Here is a 13,850-nt window from a genome sequence, read left to right as displayed (position 1 = left end):
CTGGGTCTGTCTGTAGTTGTCTTGGCCAGGGACAGAACAGGAATGGAGTCTTAGAACTTTTAGTAAGTAATCTAGTTAGGTATGTGTTAGATTATGATTTCTTTAAATGGCTGAGAAAAGAATTGTGCTGAATAGAATAACTATTTCTGTCTGTGTATCTTTTTTGTAACTTAAGGTTTTGCCTAGAGGGGTTCTCTATGTTTTTGAATCTAATTACCCTGTAAGATATCTACCATCCTGATTTTACAGGGGGGATTTCTTTATTTCTATTTACTTCTATTTTTTATTAAAAGTCTTCTTGTAAAACACTGAATGCTTTTTCATTGTTCTCAGATCCAAGGGTTTGGGTCTGTGGTCACCTATGCAAATTGGTGAGGCTTTTTATCCAACATTTCCCAGGAAAGGGGGGGTGCAAGTGTTGGGAGGATTGTTCAGTGTTCTTAAGATCCAAGGGTCTGGGTCTGTAGTCACCTAGGCAAATTGGAGAGGCTTTTTACCAAACCTTGTCCAGGAAGTGGGGTGCAAGGTTTTGGGAAGTATTTTGGGGGGAAGGACGCGTCCAAACAGCTCTTCCCCAGTAACCAGTATTAGTTTGGTGGTGGTAGCGGCCAGTCCAAGGTGTAATATTTTGTACCTTGGGGAAGTTTTGACCTAAGCTGGTAAAGACAAGCTTAGGAGGTTTTTCATGCAGGTCCCCACATCTGTACCCTAGAGTTCAGAGTGGGGGAGGAACCGTGACATGGTGGCACAGTGGTGGGATTAACCTGAAATCATTTTGAGATCCAGTTGAGATTTTTTGAACTAGAAATACAGATTTTAAAAAAGAATATTTTTTTCCTTTGGAAAGGAAGCAGTTGAAACTGAAAGCAGATTGTTTTTTCTCTGCTTTGTGGCCAAGCAGAGACAAAAGGGGATTATCTTGTGAATTGCAGGTTTTCTTTGCCTGGAGGCAGGGTACTTAACTCCTGCAGGGAAATTCACAGTCTTCCAACCCAGAGGTTTTTTTTTTCTTTTCTTCCTAAAAGTAAATAGGGGGTGTGTGCTCTACCCATTTGCCTGGAGACAAAAGTGGCAGGGTTTTTTTTAGGATTTTGATTTTTTTTTTGTTTTACAAGGAGCACAGGTTTGAAAAGAAATTTTTTTTTCTTTGGGCTGGGTAAGCAGGTTTCCAAGTAGTTGGAGGTTTTTTGCTTTAATTTGGGCCCAGAGCAGAGACAAGGGAATTGTCTTTTTCTGTAGGCTGACAATCACTATCAGAGAATAGGTATTCTATTCCAGCACAGCAAAATTTTACAGCCAAGTTTTGTTTGTTTATTTCTAAACCTCGGGTGTAAAGTTAGTTAAAAACAGAGAGGTTAGAATGGCCAAATCCTCGGCTCGACTACAGCTGGAATTAGCCAAATTTCAGGCTGAGGAAAAACAAAGGGAACATGAAAGACAGATAGAACTCATGCGGCTGGAGAAGGAGGTACAGGAGGCTGCCCACAAGAGGGAAATGGAGGCAAGGAAGCATGTGGAAGAGATGGAGAGGATAAAGGCCCAGCAGAATATACCAACAAACCCTAGCAATCCTTCTCCAGGTACCACTTCCCATCCCAGAAAGTTCCCCACCTACAAGGCAGGTGATGATACTGAGGCCTTCTTAGAAAACTTCGAAAGGGCCTGCCTTGGGTACAACATCTCTACTGACCAATACATGGTAGAGCTGAGGCCGCAGCTCAGTGGACCCTTAGCTGAGGTGGCAGCTGAAATGCCTAAAGAACATATGAACAAGTATGAACTGTTTAAATCCAAGGCGAGAGTCAGAATGGGGATAACACCCGAGCAGTCTCGTCAGAGGTTCCGAGCCCTAAGGTGGAAACCAGACATGTCATTTACCCGACATGCCTACCACATTGTGAAACATTGGGATGCCTGGACATCAGGAGCAAGTGTTGAATCTCCAGTAAATTTGCCCTTCCTAATGCAAATGGAACAATTCTTAGAGGGTGTTCCTGAGGAAATAGAAAGATACATCCTAGATGGGAAACCCAAAACTGTAATCGAGGCAGGAGAGATTGGAGCCAGATGGGTGGAGGTGGCAGAGAAGAAGAAAACTGGTCGCAGTTGGAGCGGAGACCAGAAGGGACCACCCCAGACCACACCCTATTACCGGGGGCCGCCCAAAGCCCCACCTACCTCCCAAAGAACCCTCCAGACCCCTTATCGTCCCACCACCCCGTTCTCCAGCAACCCACCTCGCCCCGGTGACCCGTCAGCTGGACGATGTTTTAAATGTAACGAGCTGGGGCATGTAAAGGCCAACTGCCCCAAGAACCCCAACAGATTACAGTTCATTGCACCGGAATCACACCAGAGGTCCACAGGCCCAGATACCTCCTAGATACCCTTGGAGCGGAGGGAAACTGTGAGTGTGGGCGGGAAGAAGGTCACCGCGTGGAGGGACACCGGAGCACAAGTGTCAGCTATCCATGCTTCCTTAGTGGACCCCAATTTAATCAACCCAGAGATCCAAGTGACGATTCAACCCTTCAAGTCCAACTCTTTCAATTTGCCTACAGCCAAGTTGCCTGTCCAGTACAAGGGCTGGTCAGGAATGTGGACTTTTGCAGTCTATGATGATTATCCCATCCCCATGCTGTTGGGGGAAGACTTGGCCAATCACGTGAAGCAGGCCAAGAGGGTGGGAACGGTCACCCGCAGCCAGGCTAAACAAGCCGTGGGGCCTAGCTCTGTTCCGGAAACTTCTATCAGGGCCCGGTCAGAGGTGATGGACCCGGACCCCAGGCCAATGTCTGCAACAGCAGTAGTGGATCCAGTCCCAGAGACCCAGACGGAACCAGTCCCAGAACCGGAACCAGCCAAACAACCAACACCAGACCCCGTGCCAGCACTGAATCCAGTACTTGCAACCTCAACACCAGAGGGCCCCACCGAACCTGAACTGGCAGCAGCCGATAACCCTACACAAGAGGCTCAGCCGGAGCCTGAATCCCAACATAGTGCACCAGCGGAGAGCGGTTCACAGTCAACAGAAACAGCTCCATCCCCTATATCGCTTCCAGAGGGACCAAGCCTATGTCCCCAATCCAATGAGGAACTGATGTCTCCAGCATCAAGGGAACAGTTCCAGACCGAACAGGAAGCAGATGAAAGCCTCCAGAGAGCGTGGACGGCGGCACGGAGCAACCCACCGCCTCTCAGCTCTTCTAATCGATCCAGGTTTGTTGTAGAAAGAGGACTTTTATACAAGGAAACTCTTTCTGGGGGACACCAGGAAGACTGGCATCCTCAGAGACAGTTGGTAGTTCCAACTAAATACCGGGCCAAGCTCTTGAGCTTAGCCCATGATCACCCTAGTGGCCATGCTGGGGTGAACAGGACCAAAGACCGTTTGGGGGGGTCATTCCACTGGGAGGGAATGGGCAAGGATGTTTCTACCTATGTCCAGTCTTGTGAGGTGTGCCAAAGAGTGGGAAAACCCCAAGACCAGGTCAAAGCTCCTCTCCAGCCACTCCCCATCATTGAAGTTCCATTTCAGCGAGTAGCTGTGGATATTCTGGGTCCTTTTCCGAAAAAGACACCCAGAGGAAAGCAGTACATACTGACTTTCATGGATTTTGCCACCCGATGGCCGGAAGCAGTAGCTCTAAGCAACACCAGGGCTAAAAGTGTGTGCCAGGCACTAGCAGACATTTTTGCCAGGGTAGGTTGGCCCTCCGACATCCTCACAGATGCAGGGACTAATTTCCTGGCAGGAACTATGAAAAACCTTTGGGAAGCTCATGGGGTAAATCACTTGGTTGCCACTCCTTACCATCATCAAACAAATGGCATGGTGGAGAAGTTTAATGGAACTTTGGGGGCCATGATACGTAAATTCGTAAATGAGCACTCCAATGATTGGGACCTAGTATTGCAGCAGTTGCTCTTTGCCTACAGAGCTGTACCACATCCCAGTTTAGGGTTTTCCCCATTTGAACTTGTATATGGCCGTGAGGTTAAGGGGCCATTGCAGTTGGTGAAGCAGCAATGGGAGGGATTTACACCTTCTCCAGGAACTAACATTCTGGACTTTGTAACCAACCTACAAAACACCCTCCGAACCTCTTTAGCCCTTGCTAGAGAAAACTTACAGGATGCTCAAAAAGAGCAAAAAGCCTGGTATGATAAACATGCCAGAGAGCGTTCCTTCAAAGTAGGAGACCAGGTCATGGTCTTAAAGGCGCTCCAGGCCCATAAAATGGAAGCATCGTGGGAAGGGCCATTCGTGGTCCAGGAGCGCCTGGGAGCTGTTAATTATCTCATAGCATTCCCCACCTCCAACCGAAAGCCTAAGGTGTATCATATTAATTCTCTAAAGCCCTTTTATTCCAGAGAATTAAAGGTTTGTCAGTTTACAGCCCAGGGAGGAGACGACGCTGAGTGGCCTGAAGGTGTCTATTACGAAGGGAAATGTGCTGGTGGTGTGGAAGAGGTGAACCTCTCCATGACCCTTGGGCGTATGCAGCGACAGCAGATCCAGGAGCTGTGCACTAGCTACGCGCCAACGTTCTCAGCCACCCCAGGACTGACTGAACGGGCATACCACTCCATTGACACAGTGTTTCTCAGCAAAAAACTGTCTGAGAGGGAAAGCAACTGGTCAGTCACTGAAAAAGAATGTTATGCCCTTGTCTACGCTCTGGAAAAGCTACGCCCATATGTTTGGGGACGGCGTTTCCACCTGCAAACCGACCATGCTGCACTAAAGTGGCTTCACACCGTCAAAGAAACTAACAAAAAACTTCTTCGGTGGAGTTTAGCTCTCCAAGATTTTGATTTCGACATCCAACACATCTCAGGAGCTTCTAACAAAGTGGCTGATGCACTCTCCCGTGAAAGTTTCCCAGAATCAACTGGTTAAAATCGTCCTTGAGATGTGGAAAATATTGTTAGTCTTTTTGTACTTGGTAATATATTTAGAGATGCATGTGTCTTATTAACTCTGTTTTCCTAGAGCTCCAGGAAGAAATCCCAGCCAGTGTTTCACCCTAGCTGAGATTTGGGGGGCGTGTCATAAATATAAAGGGAAGGGTAAACCCCTTTGAAATCCCTCCTGGCCAGGGGAAAGCTCCTCTCACCTGTAAAGGGTTAAGAAGCTAAAGGTAACCTCGCTGGCACCTGACCAAAATGACCAATGAGGAGACAAGATACTTTCAAAAGCTGGGAGGAGGGAGAGAAACAAAGGGTCTGGGTCTGTCTGTAGTCGTCTTGGCCAGGGACAGAACAGGAATGGAGTCTTAGAACTTTTAGTAAGTAATCTAGCTAGGTATGTGTTAGATTATGATTTCTTTAAATGGCTGAGAAAAGAATTGTGCTGAATAGAATAACTATTTCTGTCTGTGTATCTTTTTTGTAACTTAAGGTTTTGCCTAGAGGGGTTCTCTATGTTTTTGAATCTAATTACCCTGTAAGATATCTACCATCCTGATTTTACAGGGGGGAGTTCTTTATTTCTATTTACTTCTATTTTTTATTAAAAATCTTCTTGTAAAACACTGAATGCTTTTTCATTGTTCTCAGATCCAAGGGTTTGGGTCTGTGGTCACCTATGCAAATCGGTGAGGCTTTTTATCCAACATTTCCCAGGAAAGGGGGTTGCAAGTGTTAGGAGGATTGTTCAGTGTTCTTAAGATCCAAGGGTCTGGGTCTGTAGTCACCTAGGCAAATTGGTGAGGCTTTTTACCAAACCTTGTCCAGGAAGTGGGGTGCAAGGTTTTGGGAAGTATTTTGGGGGGAAGGACGCATCCAAACAGCTCTTCCCCAGTAACCAGTATTAGTTTGGTGGTGGTAGCGGCCAGTCCAAGGTGTAATATTTTGTACCTTGGGGAAGTTTTGACCTAAGCTGGTAAAGACAAGCTTAGGAGGTTTTTCATGCAGGTCCCCACATCTGTACCCTAGAGTTCAGAGTGGGGGAGGAACCGTGACAATGTCTATTTCTGCTGATGGGTTCAAGAAAGACGTTGCCCTATAATTTATTAATAAAGATGAGACTGTTCAATTTCCTTTAATAAAATGCAACTTTCTGAACACACAAAACCAATAAGTAGTTATTGTTCCTTGGGAACATTGTTGATCAGTTCCATGAATTACATATGTGCTCTTCCTGGGTCCACTATCCTCCAGCATGTCTTAAGAAATAGCTCAATATTTTCTACCACTCTGATAAATCATTCTATAGGGAAGGTAAATCTTGATTCAGTAGCAATTGTTCAGGGGCATTGAGTCATTTGGTTTGTTGAAGAGCTTTGTCTTACGTTCTGTAGCTGAAAGATCCATGTCTTTAAAGTTCACAGGGAGATCATCCTTGGGAAATATGCTTGCAGCTTCTTGCATGCTGCACAATGTCTTGAAACTCTGTTGCTGAATTTCTAGTCCACTGGTGAAATGAGCATCTTTGATGTTCATCTAGCTTTTTCTTGGGAAAAGGTGTGAGACAGTGTAGGTGCCCTAAAGAGCTGATATTTAGTTGTTTAAAGGAAATTATGGGTTCTCGGGTGGTCACTTAATAGCTCTGATAGCAAGTGTCCTGTGAAAAAAATGGCCCTGGTTTTTGTATTTTTATATTATATGTTTCAGAGTAACAGCCGTGTTAGTCTGTATTCGCAAAAAGAAAAGGAGTACTTGTGGCACCTTAGAGACTAACCAATTTATTTGAGCATAAGCTTTCGTGAGCTACAGCTCACTTCATCAGATGCATATCGTGGAAACTGCAGCAGACTTTATATATACACAGAGAATATGAAACAATACCTCCTCCCACCCCACTGTCCTGCTGGTAATAGCTTATCTAAAGTGATCATCAGGTGGGCCATTTCCAGCACAAATCCAGGTTTTCTCACCCTCCACCCCCCCCCCCCAAATTCACTCTCCTGCTGGTGATAGCCCATCCAAAGTGACAACTCTTTACACAATGTGCATGACAATCAAGTTGGGCTCTTTCCTGCACAAATCCAGGTTTTCTCACATCCCCCCCCACCCCCATACACACCAGCAGGAGAGTGAGTTTGTGTGTGTATGGGGGTGGGGGGGATGTGAGAAAACCTGGATTTGTGCAGGAAATAGCCCAACTTGATTGTCATGCACATTGTGTAAAGAGTTGTCACTTTGGATGGGCTATCACCAGCAGGAGAGTGAATTTGGGGGGGGGGGTGGAGGGTGAGAAAACCTGGATTTGTGCTGGAAATGGCCCACCTGATGATCACTTTAGATAAGCTATTACCAGCAGGACAGTGGGGTGGGAGGAGGTATTGTTTCATATTCTCTGTGTATATATAAAGTCTGCTGCAGTTTCCACGATATGCATCTGATGAAGTGAGCTGTAGCTCACGAAAGCTTATGCTCAAATAAATTGGTTAGTCTCTAAGGTGCCACAAGTACTCCTTTTCTTTATATTATATGTGTATGTTAAGTATTCTGCAGGAAAGTGCTTATGTAGGAGTGTTGGGGAGTTTCTGCAGCTGTTCTTAGATCATGTGTTAAGCCAAATTGTTTTCAAGAGAATATATTATGATTTTTCCTTGGAAAATGAAAGTTGTCAAATACAGGATTATTAAACATTCTGTCCCCATTTGTAATTAGCTCAGACACTCTGCTTCCTTCCCCAGGACTGAAGAAGAGCTCTGTGTAGGTCAAAAGCTTGTACCATCCACCAACAGGCATTGGTCCAGTAAAATATATTATCTCAGCTACCTTGTCCCTAAACATTAAAAGATGACATCCTCTGGTATCCCTGCTAACTGATCTGTGTTTATTTTAAAAAAAATTAAAACGTGGCTACTTATTGGTAAAAGAGCCAACTTTTTGGTGAGATTTATCTCAGTTGGATTGCCTGTGAGGAAAAAGTAAATAGTAACTTCTAGCATGGCTACATTTTTGGTAGTTCCCAAAGCTGGGTGAATTCACAAAATCTGTGAAGTGAATATTTTTTTGAATTTCTATACGAATTCACTTTGACCATATTTGCAACCCTTTAACAAACAAATATGCTAGCAGAAATGTTAGTTAACACAGTGAATTTTAGGCATATAATGTGGAATATTCATGGAAAATGAAATGTAAATACATAATCCAGGGGCATTCATAGCAATTAGAAGAGTTACTCAAAAAACATACCATGTGACCTGTGTGTCCAATCAAAGCAGCTCAATTTTTGAATATCAAACACTCAGAAAGACCTGTTAGCTAATGTATCAGCAATTATTTGGTGAAGAGTTTATTATTCAAACTAAAAACATGCAACCTCTCTATTTGTGTGCAGATAATGTTCTAAAAAGGTACAATGCATTTGACACTTCAAAATATTCACCTAGATCCTTCTAAAGGATGCCATCTGGCAGCTGCCACACAAAATCATTCTGACAAAACTGCCACACGTGGGTAGCAACTCTTTACTAACAATAAAATTAGCAAATAAAAACTGTTTAGTGATCATTAAGCTTGCAGCAGGAAGCACTCCATCCACCCAAAACCTTATAAGAATGGAAATAAGAAATTAAGGGGGAAAAGTCATGCATTACTTTCCACCTTTATAGTCCTGCAAGGCTTTGATAATGAATTCCAAGGTTCCATTTCCATCTCCAACAGATACTGAAAAACAATTCGTACCTGTGCACCATCAAACTTGTGCTCTAATGCAAAACTTCAAGATTGTATTAGTTGGATGTATTCATTGATCACAGGAGATTATTCACCAATGTGACGTGGCCATGAAAAAGGCAAATGCAATCCGATGATGTGACAGATGTGGTATTTCTGGTTGATAGAGAAGCACTAATACCAATGTATGAGGCACTGGTAAGACCTCATTTGGAATATTATGCACACTTTGGTCACCCCTTCAAGAAATATGAATTCAAACTGGACCAGGTGCAGAGAAGTGCTACGAGGATAATCAAGGGTTGTAGAGCCTATCTTACGAGAAGAGAATGAAAGAGCATGGTCTGATAAGCCTAGCAAAATGAAGAATGAGAGAGGACACTGTTGCTCTCTATAAATATATCCAGAGGATAAACAACAGGGAGTGAGAAGAGCTATTTAAGCTAAAGGACAAAGTTGTTATAAGAACAAATCGGTATAAACTGGCCATGAGTGAATTTACCTTGGAATGTAGCAGATTCTAACCATGAGAGGAGTGAGGTTCAGGAACAGCCTCCCACTAGGAGTAGTGGGAACAAGAAACCTATCAAACTGCATCTTAAAGCAAGACAAATTTATGAATGGGATTATATGATGGGGTTACCAGTGATATCAGGGACTAGACTAGTTGACTGAGGAGGTCCCTTCCAATCCTATGTTCTTATGAGTGACCTCATAGTCATACGTGTAGATCTGTTTATATAATTGATATAAAAACCTATCTTGCTTTCTGTGCATTTGGGAAGTTATTCTGCCTTAACACCACTGAGGTCACTGTTAAGGTTTTGCGTTAGAGTGTAAATGCTAATTTCCTAGTTGTTTTTACAGCCAGAGGAGGACTGGACAACCAATTTCCCAGTATGTTGCATTGCCCAAAGTGGCTTAGTCACTCCAAAAGGCATGTGGTACAGTGGCTAACATTAGGGTGTGTCATATTACAGTCCTGAGTTCTGGGCTTGCAATGACCTTGTGTGTAGACTAGCTAATTGTAAAAAAGCAGGGTAGTGTTCAGTAGCTCTTCCTTAACTGTTTTCTGCATTGGGATTTATGACTTTACTTAATAATAGGAGTAGTAAATTACATGAAAATTTAAATTACAAGGAAGGATTTGAACTTGAGGGCCTCCATTTTCCTAAATCAGGAAAGTTACCTCCAGGCTATAGAAGTATCTGAGGAAAACTTTTCTTTTTCTTTTCTTTCTCCTTTCTCTCATCTATATGTCTATTTTTTGCTCTGAGAACTGAATGATACCCTTCATACTGCAGTAGATTTTTCCTCAAATTAAAATTCAGCTGGTTCAGCGTAGAGCACACATTTCCCATTATGGCTAAATGTTATGGAATACTCTATAGACCAATACTACCAATGTATAACTGATATTCTAGGAATCTGCATATAAGGGATTATAATATTGCCAAAAGACAAGTCCCAGAGTGTGTTAGATTTCTTGCAAAAGGGATACAAGGAATAGTGAAACAATCTGGTGGGGAAAAAATGCCCAAAGGAGTGAGTTTTAAGCTCTTCTTATTCTGTCTGTATCAATTCATTTTTCTACCATGAACAAGTCATATAGTGCTCAAAGTTTATATTCAGTGGGGTGGCTTTTGCCATTTCAATGAGATTTTTCTTTAAAATTAAAGGCTTAAAGTTCTTGTTAAAAGTGAGCTCTGTAATGCAACCTTTAGCTGCACCATAATAATGCATTTATTTTTGTTAATCAAGGACAAACAAGTGGGCTTTTCACCAGTGGCAGAGCTGTGAGTCAGGAGGCCTTCCCCGACAGGTGGCCAGTCCACCTCCTTGCATTATTCAACTAGAGTCTAATTCACCAAACACTTAAACCACCTCAACTGTTTTAAACTCACTTTTTTGTAAGAAACCTATCCAGAGTAAAATAAATAAATACTATATATGTATGCTTCAGCACAAAGCACAAAGCATACAATATCAACTAATGAATTAAAAAAGAGGAGAATATGACAGTGTGCATTAGTTTAATTCATGCGCTTTGAACATTTTAATGTGGGATTTTCAAAAGCACTCAGCCTTGGTCTACCTCTGCTCCCATTCTAGCCAATAGGCTTGGGATTGTTAAACGAGCCTACGGGTATGTCTACATTGCAGCTGGGAATGAACCTCCCAGCCTGGTAGACAGACTCCTATTAGCTCAGCTTGAGCTAGCATGCTAAAAATAGCAATATGGACATTATGGCTTGGACAGCAAGTATCTGCTGGAGCTGCATATCCACACTGCTAGTTTTAGTGTTAACTTGAGCCAAGCTAGTGGAAGTCTGTCTACCCAGCCTGGGAGTCTTGCTCCCAGCTGCAGCGTGGATGTACCCTATGGAAGTTGGGAACCATTGACTTCTAGTAGGAGTTGAGCAGTCTAATTCCCCTAGACCTCTTGTTGCCAAGAAGGCTAACAGCATTTTGGGCTGTATAAGTAGGAGCATTGCCAGCAGATCGAGGGACATAATCATTGCCCTCTATTTGGCATTGGTGAGGCCTCACCTGGAGTACTGTGTCCAGTTTTGGGCCCCACACTACAAGAAGGATGTGGAAAAACTGGAAAGCGTCCAGCGGAGGGTAACAAAAATGATTAGGGGGCTGGAGCACATGACTTATGAGGAGAGGCTGAGGGAACTGGGATTATTTAGTCTGCAGAAGAGAAGAATGAGACGGGATTTGATAGTTGCTTTCAACTACCTGAAAGGGGGTTCCAAAGAGGATGGCTCTAGACTGTTCTCAGTGGTAGTAGATGACAGAACAAGGAGTAATGGTCTCAAATTGCAATGGGGGAGGTTTAGGTTGGATATTATGAAAAACTTTTTCACTAGGAGGGTGTTGAAGCACTGGAATGGGTTACCTAGGGAGGTGGTGGAATCTCCTTCCTTAGAGGTTTTTAAGGTCAGGCTTGACAAAGCCCTGGCTGGGATGATTTAGTTGAGGATTGGTCCTGTTTTGAGCAGGGGATTGGACTAGATGACCTCCTGAGGTCCCTTCCAACCCTGATATTCTATTCTATTTAAATATTAGCCTGGAAGATTTACCAACAACTTCAGTCAGAGCAAAAGTAGGCAAGTCTGAGCACTCTTAAATATCCCGCCTATAAAGCACAATACAAGTTCAAACTACATAAGTAGTCCCATGGATTTTAATGGACTTGCTGGTGGAGTAAGACTACTTAATATAAGGATGGTGGACTTAGGCCCTTAACTATTTAGAAATACTCAATAATGCTATATTATTAATCATGTTTATTATGGTAGTGCCTAAGCACCAATGAAGAATAGAACCCCATTTTGCTAGTCCTTGTACAAACACAGAGTAATGTCACATTTGTGCCGCAATTTTGTGGGGGAAGCTGGGTTTAGTTAGGAGGCGATCAACTAAATGTTATGAAAAGTGAAGGGAGAGGGGACATAGAGGAGAAATAGGATAAGGGAGACAAAGAAAAGGAAAAGAGGGAAAGTTTTACGCTTCATCCCCTACCATTCACACACTCCCTACTTTCTTTGCACCACTTTATTTTCTTCAAAAGATTCTGGGCTTAATTCTTCATTACCTTCCACCTTTGGTAGTCATTTATGGCCATCCAAATGAGAGTAGAATAGCAGCATTTTACATCCACTTTCCACTATAAATTACTGCACGAGGTGATGGGAGAATCAGGTAGCTTATATCACGAGTTTGATGTTCTCATTGAATTGCAGAGTATCACCTTTTATAAAAAATATTTGCTCTGATTGGAAAGAAATTACATAGCAGTTTTGGCTTTCATTATAGCTCAGATGTTTGTCTGAAGATAGAATAGCTGTTTTCTGATATCACTAGCTATTTGAAATCTGCTATACTGGTTGATCAGAGCAAGAACAAATTGACTGATGGCCTATTTGACCAAAAATTTAAGTCAATGTCACTGTTGAAATAAACACTTTTACTGTTGAAAATAGATTTCTTTATTTCAGCTGTTGAAGCAATTATTTCAACAATAGGAAAAATAAATCTACTTATGTGGCAAACGTAAACCTGCATGATTTCTTTATAGAATCTCAAAACCCTTCAATACTTATGGACAACAAAGAAAATTGGAAATGGTGCCCGAGTATTCATGCAGGAGGATTTTGAAAAATATAAATAAAAAAGGGCCCCTGATATACCATTCTCAGTATCCGTGTAATGGAATCAGTAAGTTATAGTCTTATTTTATTCAGAGACAGATGCATACTGTGGTACTGGACATGTAACAACACTGAAGTTGGCATCTTTCAATTCAAATATGAAACCAAGTTTCCACCTGTATATTTCTGGTCTTTTTGTTCATGTGCATGAGTCTACAGGTCTCATGATGCAGAACATCAGTCAATCAGTTTTTATTTAGGAAGTACTTTCCATGCAAGATACATCACAAACCTCCAGAGAATGAAACCTGGGGAATAAAATATCAATGATAGATGAAGCAGTAAAAGAGCATGAGGCAGCATAAGAAAATACTGAAACACTTTGCTGAAAAGAGAGGCTTTTCAGTTTGATATAAGCACATAGAGAGGTGTGATAGGCAGAACATGAGGGGACAGTGCCAATCTCAGGCACATCTGTGGATAAGAAGTCAAGAGACTGGTCATTTTCACCAACAGAACATGGGCACAGACTTCTCTCTCTCTCTCTCTCTCTCTCACTGCAGGAAAAACATGAAGGAATGAAGATTACAAGACTGATAGGATATGTCTACACTATGGATGTTGTGGCTCCGGTGGAGGCTCAGGCTGGCCACTAGAGTTAAAGCCTGACTCCACCTTGGCTTGAGTCTTTGCTGGAGTCTTTGCTGGAGCTACAATGTCCACACTGCTATTTTTAGAGCTTGAACAAAGCTTGAACAAAGCTAGAGCAACTCTGTTTACCCACGGCTGGAAGGCTCGCTTCCAGCTGCAGTGTAGATGTACCCATAGTGACTCAAGCATTATAGAGACCTGATCCTAGGAGGCGCAGCACCCTCAACACCCATTGGAAAGAGATTCCACTAATATGGTAGGTGTAGACCAGGGGCCGGCAACCTTTCCGAAGGGGTGTGCCGAGTCTTCCTTTATTCACTCTAAGTTAAGGTTTCGCGAGCCAGTAATACATTGTAACGTTTTTAGAAGGTCTCTTTCTAGAAGTCCATAATATATAAC

Source organism: Lepidochelys olivacea, assembly GCF_965140295.1.
Source record: "Lepidochelys olivacea isolate rLepOli2 genome assembly, chromosome: 1".
In the NCBI taxonomy this organism is placed as follows: domain Eukaryota; kingdom Metazoa; phylum Chordata; order Testudines; family Cheloniidae; genus Lepidochelys; species Lepidochelys olivacea.
Note: the sequence above shows the minus strand (reverse complement) of the source record.